Genomic DNA, 13,349 nt, shown 5'->3' with positions numbered 1-13,349 from the left:
TCTGTTTCTTCTTCTTCTTCTTCTTCTGTTTCTTCTTCTTCTTCTTCTTCTGTTTCTTCTTCTTCTTCTTCTTCTTCTTCTTCTTCTTCTTCTTCTTCTTCTTCTTCTTCTTCTTCTTCTTCTGTTTCTTCTTCTGTTTCTTCTTCTTCTTCTGTTTCTTCTTCTTCTTCTTCTTCTTCTTCTTCTTCTTCTGTTTCTTCTTCTTCTTCTGTTTCTTCTTCTTCTTCTGTTTCTTCTTCTTCTTCTTCTTCTTCTTCTTCTTCTTCTTCTTCTTCTTCTTCTTCTTCTTCTTCTTCTGTTTCTTCTTCTTCTTCTTCTTCTTCTTCTTCTTCTTCTTCTTCTTCTTCTTCTTCTTCTTCTTCTTCTGTTTCTTCTTCTTCCTTCCTCCTCCTCCTCCTCCTCCTTCTTCTTCTTCCTTCTCCTTCCTCCTCCTCCTCCTCCTCCTCCCCTTCCCATTATCTTGCTGTGTAGTCCTGGCTGGTCTTGAACTTGTTACATGCATGCCTTTAATCCCAGCACTCGGGAGGCAGAGGCAGGCAGATTTCTGAGTTCAAGGCCAGCTTGGTTTACAAAGTGAGTTCCAGGACAGCCAGAGCTATACAGAGAAACCCTGTCTCGAAAAACAAAAACAAAAACAAAAACAAAAACAAAAACAAAAACAACAAAAAAAAGGATGACTTTAAACTACCTATCGTATTGTCTCAGCCTCCCAAACACGGGATTACACATGTGAAGCACTGGAACTAGCTAGCATTCCTTCCTTTGACAAGAATGTTGAGTTGATGTCTCAGTTACTTTTCTATTGCTATGGTAAGACACCACAACCAAGGGAATTTATAGAAGAAAGAGTTTATTGAGGGCTTACAGTTACAGAGGGTTAGAGTCCATGATTATCAGGAAGAGGAGCATAGCAAAAGGCAGGCAGGCATGGCATTGGAATGGTAGCTGAGAGTTTACATCCACAAGCATGAATCAGAGAGAGTTAACTGGGAATTGTCTGGGCTTTTGAAATCTCAAAGCCCACCCCTAGTGACACAGTTCCACCACGAGGCCACACCTCTTAATCCTTCCCAAACAGCCCCACCAGCTAGGGGCCAAACATTCAAATATATGATCCTAAGGGGCGACTCTCATTCAAACCACCACAAACTTAGACCCTTTAGAACTAGGAGCTCCCAATAAACTCTTCTATAAAATTGCCTTTGTCATGTTGCTTTAGAACAGCAATAGAAAAGTAACTAAGATAGTCACATACCTAATTCTAAAATGAGAAGTCCTTTCTGTGTTTGTTACCACATGACAAGCCCACTGTGTGGCATCCTGGCACATTCAGTCATTCATTGTCCTTCCTGCAAATGCTCTTCATTGAGCTCTTTGAAAGATAAACGTAGCCATTTTGAACAGTCATCACACATTAAAATGGCTTGATTTGCTTGTATTATTAGATTTTATTTAAAATTTAATGTGTGTATATATGTGTGTATGTGAGTGTGTGTGTGAGTGTGTGTGAGTGTAAGTGTGTGTGTGTGTGTGAGTGTGAGTGTGTGTGTGTGTGTGTGTGTGTGTGTGTGTGTGTGTGTGTGTTCTGTGGAAGTTAGGACAGTTCCCAGGAATGGATTCTCCTTCTATCATGGGTGCTAAAGATTGAACTCAGGTCATTGAGGCTTTTGAATCAATCATCTTACTCACTTTCTCTTCTTGCCTGACTTAGATTTTTTGTAAAAAGAATATATTTTTGGTGATATTTAGAAGTTTTTGTTGTTGTTGTATTGGACAATCTCACTATGTAGCCCTGACTAGCCTAGAACTCACAGAAATTCTGCCTGCCTCTGCTGTGGCTAAGGGTGTGCTCCACGCTGCCCTGTGGAAGTTTATACTTTGAAAGAGTTTAATGCTGAGGAAATCGTTTCTAGAAAGATTTTCTAGGTCCAGAATCCCCTTGACCTTTCCCTATAATTATCTTTTTGAGTTCTAGCCTAGAGCAGCAAAGAGATCATAATCCACTTACTGGAAGGTTCCTGGTAGACACAGATTTCCTGTTGGGACCTTTTGAGACATTACGGAGACCTGGGAAGAAGGAATTGAAATAAACTGTGGGTATTCAAAGTGAGAGGCACACAACTTGTTCAAAATTCCACCACAGGGTTTGGCTTCAAGTCCCAGACAAGCATCTAGAGTTTGTTTTAAACAACAGTAAAACTGGGCATTCAAGACTTTTGTCTTTAGGGGCTATCACCAGTGTCCATTCAGCCTGAGATTTTAAAGTATGTCAACCTGACATTGGTCTGTCCTTGATATTGTTTCCAGACTCATTCATTAGGAAAGTGTGGCAAGGCCTGGGGCACAATAATCAGTAGTTGTTGAATGAAAGAATGGAGGCGTTTGCAGATTTTTCCATAAGACTTTCATAACCCGACTGAGGAAGCCATACCAGAATGCAGGTTGAATGCAAGAGTGGTAACCTGGCTCAGAAATGCCCAGAGAATACCATCACAGTGTCTGGGAGACAAAGCCCTTATACTAGACCATCTCCCCACCACTCAAGAGCTGCCTATGATGTAGGCGATATAGATATTGGGTTTTTCACACAACCTATGGGGCCATGCTGGGCAGGACAGAGTCCAGAGCAAAGCCCCACTTCCTTCATCCTGAGCATAAAAGATGCAGCTCATCATAAGCATCCTGAGAAAGACAGAACCGATTTGGCAAGAATGACGCTGGTGCTGGAGAGATGCTCTGTGGTTAAGGATGCTTGCTGCTCTGGCCCAGGATGCAGATTCAGTTACCAGCACCCACCTCAGGTGGCTTACCCTTTTCCTGCTCTCCATGGGCACCAGGCATACATGTGATGTACATACACACACGCAGGAACTCTTAAATAAACATTTTAAAAAAGAAACTTTAAAAGAAGATTCATTTATTTGTATTTCATGTGTTTGGCTGAATGTATGTATGTGCACCGTGCACAGAGCTGGTGTCCTCCGAGACCAGGAAAGGGCATCAGATCCCTGAAGACTCACATACACATAATTAAAAACAGAAAGTATCTTCCAGGAAGTGGATTATGATCTCTTTGCTGCCCTAGGCTAGAACTCAAAAAGATTCCTCGGACTGGAGTTTGAGATGGTTATGAGCCACCATGTGGGTGCTGGAATCCAAACCTAGTGCCTTGTAAGAGTGCCTCTGACCCACCTCGCCAGACCCCAAAATAGATAAATTAAAGAAAAAAAAACAAAAAACAAAAAACAAGAAACAAACAAACACGCCTCCAAGCAGAATGAGTACAACCAGACTAACACTTTATTTTTAAAGATTCATTTATTTATTATATGTAAATACACTGTAGCTGTCTTCAGACACTCCAGAAGAGGGCATCAGATTTCGTTACGGATGGTTGTGAGCCACCATGTGGTTGCTGGGATTTGAACTCGGACCTTTGGAAGAGCAGTTGGCGCTCTTAACCACTGAGCCATCTCACCAGCCCCCAGACTAACATTTTAATGTATTCCTTTACACTATTTGCTTAATATTTGAATAATGACTTAGTTTTATAGTACTTTTTTTACTTAAACAAAAGTTCTTTGATGTTTTAAGGTTGCCTTTTTTTAAAGTTTTATTTTGTTTTAAAATTGTATGTTTATGTGTCTCTGTGTGGGTATGCTCTCATGAGTACAGTGCCCGTGGAGGCCATAGGTGGGAATCCTGTCCCCTGGAGCTGGAGCTATAGGCTGTTGTGCGCTGCCAAGTGTAGACATTGGGAACTGAACCTCTGTCCTGTATAAAAACAGCAAGTGCTTTTAACCACTGGACAGTGTCACCAGCCCCTATTTTTATTTGCATTTCTTTTAGGTTTTCTGAGGCAGGGTTTCTCTGTGTAGCCTAAGCTGTCTTGGAACTCACTCTGTAGACCAGGCTGGCCTCGAATTCAGATCTGCCTGCTTCTGTCTCCAGATTAAAGGTAAGCACCACCATGCTGGCCCTCTTTTCCATTTCTAATTGTGTGTGCGCGCATTTGCAGGTTTGTGCCCCTGTGAATGCAGATGCTTGAGGAGTCCAGAAGAGAATGTCAGAGTCCCTGGAGTCAAAGGCAGTTGTGAGCTTCCCAACATGAGTGCTGGCCTCGAACTCAGGTCCTATAAATTAGTGCACACTCTTAACTGCTAAGCCATCTCTTGCTTCATTGTTGCTGTTTATGAGACAGTGACTCACCCCACCTAGGCTGGTCTCAAACTCCAGGTTTCTCTACAGCTCAGGATAATCTTGAACTCCAGATCTTCTTGCTTCTGTCTCCTAAGTGCTGGCATCACAGATATGCTCTACCACACCCGGAACCAACGTCTTTTAATGCACAATCTGTAATAGTTATTAAAATAGTCCATAGTACCTCTGCTGGTTTGAATATGCTAGTGAAACAAATTGGGGGTGGAGGTTGCCCAAATATAAAGAAGACTTTTTTGTGTGTGTTTTCTTAGACTTTCTTTTAATAAAGCATCATTAGGGAAGTGGCATCTCTTTGGGGGTCAGAGGGTCATGGCTTTATTATTACTGTCCTGCTGGCTTGTTTGTGAACAGGGCTGGGTACGTCCCTTTTTGTGACTAGAGATTAAGCAATGACAGCAACGAAACAGCCAAAGAAAAAGTTGCTGTGACCGGCTCTCTGGGGAGAAGGAAGGAGCGAAGCAGGACCGGGAAGTGAGGCATTGACAGACAGACAGGCCTCCTTCCTTTCAGCTGTTGAGGCTTCTAAGAGGATGTATCTGGAGAGAAAGGAAGTCTGGGCAGGTTGCTGGAGCGTCTGCCTCAAGGCTTCTGTTTCCTCAGAAATTATTAGATGAAGTATCTGTAGGAGTGAAGGAGGCGGTGATGGCTCAGGGGCCCAAGGACAGTGATTAAGAGTCAAGCGTCTGGTGAGTGAAGCTACAAAATGAGCACCCACAGGGACTTCCCTCCCCGCCACACTGTAGCTGTCCCTCCAAGAGGTTTTTAGCAAAGAGGAGGGACGCGGAGCAGAGAATCAAGAGACAGTGACAGCGGGCAGAGACCAGTGAGCTGAGAAGGTCAGAGGGTAAACCATGTCCCCAGCTAAGCAGTTATGTGTTGGGCTGCCAGACGGTATCTCTAGGTCCAAGATTCCTTCCTGACACCCCAGCCCCCAATGCCCACGGGCAGGAAACCACACTCTACCGTGGGCTGTGGGCTCTCTGCTCTGCTCTGCTCTGCTCTGCTCTGCATTTCTAAGGAGAAGCTCCAGAAGCATGTCTTTGATTTTGTTAGTTTTTGAGATTTTAATTTTTATTATTTTTGAGTGTGTGTGTATATGTATGTGTGTGTGTGTGTACATGCTGGGGGCAATTGCACACATGTGCGTGTGCACGCACATGCACGCGCACACACACACACACACACACACACACACACACGCACACACACACACACGAGCACACACACACACACACACACACACACACGAGCACAGGAACACATGAACACAGTTACCCAGGAAAGCCTGAGGTACTAGATTGCCCTGCAACTGCAGTCACCAGCAGTGGTGAGTTACCAGACATAGATGCTAGACACTCCACACATGCTCCTTTGAATGCTTTTAACCCCAGAGCCATCTCTTCATCCCCAAGGAAGAGTTTGCAAGCCACTCAGTTGCCTCTGCGACACAAAAACAAGCCAAACCTGGGTCCTTTGCTGCTGCATGCTCTCAGTAGGCTCCTGTCTCAGCAGGCATCAGAAGTCTATTTATCTGCTCATTCCCAAGAAACACTCCTTAGGTCCAGATAGAAGGAGAGGAGGCTATTGGGATTTCTGTTTTTCCTTTCTCTGCTGGGATCAGGCTAAGTACCTAGTGCATGCTCGCTGGGTAGGTGCTCTGTGTCCTCGCTAGGTATCCACAGGCATAAGGATGGAGGGTTAAAACTACGCTCCAGGATGTGAAGGCCAGATTGCACGGAGCCCTTCCTTTTCCTGTTGCTTTCAGCAATTCCACTCTTGGTCAGCTGGTGCCACAGAATATGCATGCATGTATGCATGTGTGTGCATGGCTGAGTGTGCATACACGCTTGTATGCATGTGCATGCATTCATGCATGTGTGAGTGTAGGGGAGGGGTGTGAGGTGTTGGAAGGAGGATGATTCAAGAGATCACAGTTTTTAAAAAAGCATTTATTTTAACTGTGTGCATGTGTAGTCATGAAGGCTAAAGACACGGGTCCCACAGGAACTGGAGTAACAGGCTGCTGTGGACCATCTGACATGGCTCTGGAATCAAACCAAGGTCCTCTGCAAGAGCAGTGCCAGCCCAATGACTGGAGCGTTTCTCTCTCTCTCTCTTCCTTCCTTTCTTTTTTTCTTTTCTCACTTTAAAAATTTATTTATTTTTAGGCTGAATGTGGTGACTTACACCTTTAACCCAAGCATTTAGGAGGCAGAGGCAGGAGGATCTCTTTGAGTTAGATGCCAGCCTGGTGTACCTAGGGAGCTTCAGGACAGCCAGGACTACGTAGAGAGACCCTGTCTCAAAATAAAACACACCAGATTACTATCATTTTGGATTATATATGTGGGTATGTGCACATGCATACAGGTGCCAGTGGAGACCAAGGAAGCTGGAAGCTGGCCTTACAGGGGCTTGTGAGCCACCTGATGTGGATGCTGGGAACTGAACTCTAGTCCTTTGGTACATCAGTGAGTGCTGGTAACAATTTTACCACTTTTTAAACACCTTGATGGCTTACAGTTTGGGGCCCAGCAGACCAGTGGACAACAGGTTTCAGAGAAATGAAGAAGGGGTTCTCAGAAACCACCTGAAGAACCAGGGCCCACCCCTCTCTATCTCCCCCACCCCCCATCCCTCAGCCCCTCTCCTCACCCCCCCAACAATGCCCCCCTCCCCCCAGCACCAGGTTCTGCTCCTTTCACTTCCTCCCACAGACAAGCTTCTAGGAGCCTGAGAGACAACTTCCTGTATTGAGTCACTCTGGAGTCCAAGCCCTTTCCAAAAGCCTGGCCCTGAAGTGGGAGGAGAATGCAGAGGCCTCTCCTTGAGGGTCCACAGACCGGAGGGAGCCTCCAGCCCCAGATGATGTAAGGTCCCACAATTGCTTTTGGATGTCCTTGTCTGAATCCCTGGATTAGCTTCTCACTTGCAAACCCTGGGCAAGTGAGAGGCAGCAGCGCCTTCCAAGAGACCTGAAGAGTACACATGTCAGGCTGCACGTAGCAGCTAGGGCAGGGAATAGAGGTGTTGTCATGGCAACTATCAGGGTGTCCTTTCCACTCACAACCTCTAGGTTCCTCTGTTTGTGTTATGGGTCTGAAAGGTATACTCTAGAGCTTTTTTTCTCTCTTCTTCTCATCCCCGGAAACAGCTGAGGAGGAGAAACAGAGACAGAGGTTTGGGAAGAAAACAGCCTCTCTCACACTGGGGCTTCTTGCAGTTGGGTGGAGCGTTTAGCAGTTAGGTGTCTCACCTAGTACCTGGGCTGTTCAGGTGGGAAATTCCTTCCTTCTCAGATCAAGTGGCAGCTGCCCTACTGTCCTCTCTTCTCCTTGCTCCCTCAGATTACATGGTGGGTGGAAACAAGGTCAGATGAAGCAGACAGAATTTATGGTTATTAAGTCTTATTTAGTTTTGCCTAAGTCAGGTAGAAGGGTCTACAGACCCTGGGTCAACAAAGTATCACTGAGAAAGCATCAAGATTGGAAATAAAGGTCCTAGATTTGGGGTCTTATCCTAGTATAGGATGACCACAGACAATGAATCTCTGTTCTTTTGGCTTCCTTTGCCCCTCCAGAAGGTGGGAGGGATGGAATGACTTCCAAGTGTTAGATAATTGTGTGAGGGGCCTGGGGATGTAGCTTAGTTCACAGAGTGCTTGTCTGGCATGCACAAAGCCCCAGCACAGCATGAACTAGGCACAGTGATCTATGCTGCAGCCCAGGAGGCAGAGGCAGGAGGATCAGAAGTTCAAGACCATCCCTGGCCACATAGCCAGTTTGAAGCCAGCCTGGGCCCACCACCACCACCACCAAAGAATTATCTGAAGCATTATGCAAATGTCTAGTTCTCCACCCAGAGTGTTTTATTAATGTCTGAATGGGATATGGAAATCTGTAGTAAGGTAAATGTAAATTCATTTCAGCATGAGAATCTGTTGAAACTCGGGCACTTGGAGAGGAGCCACACCAGAATTATGAATCAGAAGTGGAGATAAAGGCAGGAACAGTTAAGAATTGAACAGCATCTACTGAGCCTGTCATTTGATGGCTCCCAGGCCTTTACAGAGTAAGGCCATTTATCTCACTGTACAGAACCTTTTATCGTACAAAAAAGACCATTAGAGAAACCCTCTTAGGCAGGCGAGACCTCAAAGTGTCCTTTAGACTCAGGAATGGAAGGCTACTCTACCACCCTCTCAGAAACACTGTGCCCTGCCAGCTGCCACTCAGTGCTGCAAGAGCTGGGGTGGAGAGCAGAGTATGGAACGCTTTCTTTTGTTTTAACTTTTAAAAATTACTTTTATTAGAGTGGAAAGATGGCTCAGAGAATGAAGGTTCTTGCAGCCCAGCTTGATACCCTGAGTTCAATCCTTTACCACCTGAAGGGTGAAGGGGAGAACCGGCTCCCACAAGCTGTCCTCTGACCTCCATACGCTCACTGGGGCACACACATACTTTTCTCCAATAAATCAATGTAAACAAACAAGTAAATAAACTCACCTGGGGCTTGGAGGGGTGGTTCAGTGTTAAGAACACTGTTGCTCTTCCAGAGGACCTAGGTTAGGATCCCAGCATCCACACGGTGATTCAGGACCATCTGTAGTTTTAATGCCAGAGAATCTGACGCTCTCTTCTGGTTCCTGTGGGCACTGAACACACTTGGTCTCCGGACATATGCAAGCAAATCATCTATCCACATAAAATAATAAAGAGAGAGAGAGAGAGAGAGAGAGAGAGAGGGAGAGAGAGAGAGAGAGAGAGAGAGAGAGAGAATGTGAAGGCCATGGTGTATATGTGAAGGTCAGAGAACAGCTACCTGGAGTCAGTTCTTCTCTTTCACCATGTGGGTTTGGGGGATCAAACTTAAGCTGTTCTTATAGATCTACCTGATGCTTTTTGGAAACCTTGCTCCAATGAAGCCATTCTCTCTGTATTCTCTGACTCTTCAGGTTTTTGTTTAATTATTCAACAAATACTGATTGGATGCATATGCATGTCTGGGTACTAGGGTGTGGTGGAAGGCAGAGTAAAGAGCATTGAAGTGTTAGGAATGTTCTAAAGATGGCTTGGGGAGCCAGGCCTGCTTAGAAGGTGAAGGCAGAAGAACCAGGGATCAAGACCAGCCTCCGTTACATGCTAACTTCACATCAGCCTAGGCTACATGAGACCCCATACTCTTATGTCCTAAACACAAACAAATAAAGCTATAGATCTTTTAAAAATAAAAATAGGGCTGGAGAGATGGCTCAGTGGTAAAGAATACCGACTGCTCTTCCAGAGGACCTAAGTTCAATTCCCAGCAACCATATGGGGTGGCTCATAACCATCTGTAATGGGATCTGATGCCCTCTTCTGGTGAGTCTGAAGACAGTTACCCTGTATTCATAAAAATAAAATAAATAAATATTTAAACAATAAACAAAAATAAAGGTGCCATGAGGATGTCCAGGAAGGTAGTATAGAGGACTATTAACCCAGGCTGCCAAATATCTTCTCCCCCACCTACCCCTCCCTCCACTCCCGCTCCCCCCCACCCCAGCCCCGTTTCTCTGACTGGACTGATGGTGGCCCCAGCAGGGAGAAGAGAAAACTACATATACAGTTGTATTGTGGACTAGTTCAGTACTGGTGAACCGATGTCAGCCACACAGAAAGCCTTGGTGCAACTTCCTGAGTCACAAAACAAAAAGGGCAGCGTATGGAGAAAGGATTTGTGTAAGAGTCATGAGGATGCAATGTTAAGAACAAAATTAATTTAAAAAACAAAAGGATAGCCACTTTGAGGTCAACCTGAGATGAGTGTCAACCTAACTCAAAGTTAGGGATGGAGCGGGTTAATCTCTGTCACATGGGCCTCAGCTTCTGCAGAGGACTACAAAAGGCAGATGGGAGCTGGGGTCCAGGAATGAGTTCTGGGCACATGACATAGAGGACAGGAGGTTTTCCAATAAGCCCAGGACCCCAGAGGCAGGCCACACAGACCTAAGGAAGTGTGGGACCAGCATCCATGACCGGGTATGGTAGCACTAACTGATCTGTTTGGAACAGGGAAGTTCTTCCTTCTTCTGTGGGGTGTGTGTGTGTGTGTGTGTGTGTGTGTGTGCATGTGCACTCTCTTGTATTTGAGTGTGTGTAGGGATATGCACACATGTGTAAGATAGCACTGGAGGTGGAGTTATGGGCATTTGTGTGGTGCCCAACATTATCACAAGGAACTGAACTTGGATCCTCTGGAAGAAGAGTGAGTGCTTTTGTGGGTGGAGCCATCTCTCCAGGTCTGTCTCTAGTGTTTAGCATCAGGAAAGCCATCACCCTCACTGGCTGACCTCAGTCATTCCAAAGCAACTTGTTCCTCTTGGAGCAATCCTAGAAATAAAGGGTGACACCAAAAATGCTTTTCAGTCTGGCTTGTCACCCCGTGGAGTGTAAATGATGCAGACCCCGGGCATGGCCATGCTTGCATTGCCCTGGAAGCCCATTGGCACTCTAGTCTGGCATACATTATTGTGTTTTTCCCTTTGTCTCCTAGCCAGGAGGGAGGAAGCTTGCTGGTTGGTTCAACCTTGATTTCTCTGTTTTCCAACTAAAACGTGTGGTGTCTTCTACAATAGGGAATTATTATCTAATTCTAGTGAGCAATCAAGAGCAATGGTAGTAGCCTGTATTGTTTTGAGAGCCTTTGAGCTCCTTGACCAGTAACTTATAAAGAGGTATTTGTAAAATACCTGAGACTGAAATTTTTGTTCAGTAATTCACAGCCAGATTCTAGGAACAGCATTGTCCACCCAGGCAGAGCACCCGCCACCATTCAAATTCCTATTTTTTGTTTTTTTTTTAAAGATTGTTTTATTTTATGGTGTATGAATGTTTACCAACCTGTATGCATATTTATCAGATGTATACCTGGTGCCCGCAAAGACAAAAGAAGACGTTAAATAGAATGGACCTGAAATTATAGACAGTTATGAGCTGCCATAAGGGTTCTGGGAACCAAACCTAGAGCAGCCAGTGCTATTAATCACTGAGTCATCACTCCAGCCTCCAAATTCTCATAGGTGTGTGTGTGTGTGTGTGTGTGTGTGTGTGTGTGTGTGTGCATTCATGCACAAATTTACACATATCTGTGTATGCACAAATTATATATATATATAGGTTCGCATCCTCCTTTGCCCTATTAACCTTTCCTTTCCACTACCTCTGGTAGGTGGTGGGCGAGAAGGAAGGTTAAAGCATTTAAGAACCCTTATTAAAGTAGGTTTTGAAAAATATAAGCCTACACCCCCAGTTCTCTGCAATAACATCATGTACTCTTAACCCCTGAGCCATCTCTCCAGCCCCCACTATGACTGTTTTATACCCATCAGGTTGACAGTGAAAACTGACCATCACATTGTGTAGCCTCAGGACCACATTTAGATGCAAGGGGAGCATCTAGGAAACACGTTGATAAGGATCACCTGGCCACCCTGCCTCTGTGAAAAGGAGCTCAAATCTGTGGTGGGCTCCAGTGACATTGTTGAGAGGAGACTTTTAATGCTTATTAAGGGTGGGTCTACAAACCAAGGTTAATGGAGGAAAGACATGTCTTGGAATACATAGAAGGCCATGATTTCATTCCGAATAACACCTTGTATTGGATGTGTCCTGATTCAGGCTCCAACATGTCAGTGGTGCTTCAGCCCAAAGCATGTGACTACATCATATTTTATCTGGAAAGGCTTCAAAGAGTTGTGACCATTTGCCTAACATGGCTATGAAGAATAAAAAAATATCAAAAATATCCAGGTAACTTTTATAATACTAAGAATGAGACCTTCTGTTGAACTTTCCAAAGCACAGTCATCTTGCAACATATTTCCCAATAACTCAAGAGAGCTGGCTCTCTTCACAATGTAGGTTGGATAATTTTGTATTGTAGAGGGTGGTCTTGGACATTACAGGGTGTTAATAGGTTTCTTGGATTCAAACAGCAGATAGTAGAATCTTCTGCCCCTCTATTTGAGACAAGCATTGTTGCTCAGTGTTCCTGACTTGGGTTGGGAACTCTCTCTCTTTTTATTTTATGTTTTAGAGACAGGGTTTCTCTGTGTACCCCTAGCTGTCCTGGAACTCACACTGTAGACCAGCCTGGCCTCGAACTCAGAGATCCAACTGCCTCTCCCTCCCAAGTGCTAGGATTAAATGCGTGCCCTACGACCATCCAGCTCACCCACAGTTTTGATGGACAGCAAAGTTACAAGTTGTGGGCTTGATATGTGTTTTTTGCTAGGGCTATGCCTGGCTCCAGAGTGAGACACATTCGAGAGTAAAATAAAGTAAAATCAGATGCTCTGTCTAGCTTGCACTCCTTCCCACATGGGCTGTGGCTGCTTTAGAGTTGCAGTGTGGCAGACACCCAGCACTTGAGAGGCAGAGGCAGGCAGATTTCTGAGTTCGAGGCCAGCCTGGTCTACAAAGTGAGTTCCAGGACAGCCAGGGGTACACAGAGAAACCCTGTCTCGAAAAACAAAACAAAACAAAACAAAAAGAGAGAGAGAGGAAGAGAGAAAGAAAGGAAGGAAGAAGGGAGGAAAGAAGAGGAGAGAAGAGAGGTAAGAACAGAAGAGAGAAAATGACCTGGAGAAATTCCATTCTTTCCTGTCTAAGAGATTTATTTTATTCTAGTTATTCTGTTTTAAAAGAAATAAAAAAAAAGAGAGAGAAAAGAAAAGAAGAGAAAAGAAAAGAAAAGAAACAACAAATAAAAGCAACTCATATAATGACAGGAACCAAGCCTGAATCCAGGACTCAGCTGCAACAACTGTTTGAGCTTCCTCTGTTTCCCTCCAACTCATTTGTTTGTTTTGTGACAAGTCTGGATTTGTAGCCCAGGCTGACCTTGAACATACCCGTTCTTTCTGCCTCGGTCTCCCAGGTGCTAGGATTGCAGGGGTGTGCACTTCTGCACCCAGACAACTTCAAGAAGAATTCTCTCAGGCCACTCAGGGCTCGTCAGGAAAGCACAGTCCAAAGCTGGCGGCAGCTCAGTGACAGGTGACTGTGCTGAGAATGGGTGGGACTCAGGTTGTCTCTGGGTGGTGAGACTTAGGGCCTTAGGGAGGGTCCTGCTCTCAAAATTGCCCA

This window comes from Mus musculus, chromosome 6 (genome assembly GCF_000001635.26).
Source record: "Mus musculus strain C57BL/6J chromosome 6, GRCm38.p6 C57BL/6J".
Classification (NCBI taxonomy): Eukaryota; Metazoa; Chordata; class Mammalia; order Rodentia; family Muridae; genus Mus; species Mus musculus.
This window is presented reverse-complemented; position numbering follows the sequence as displayed.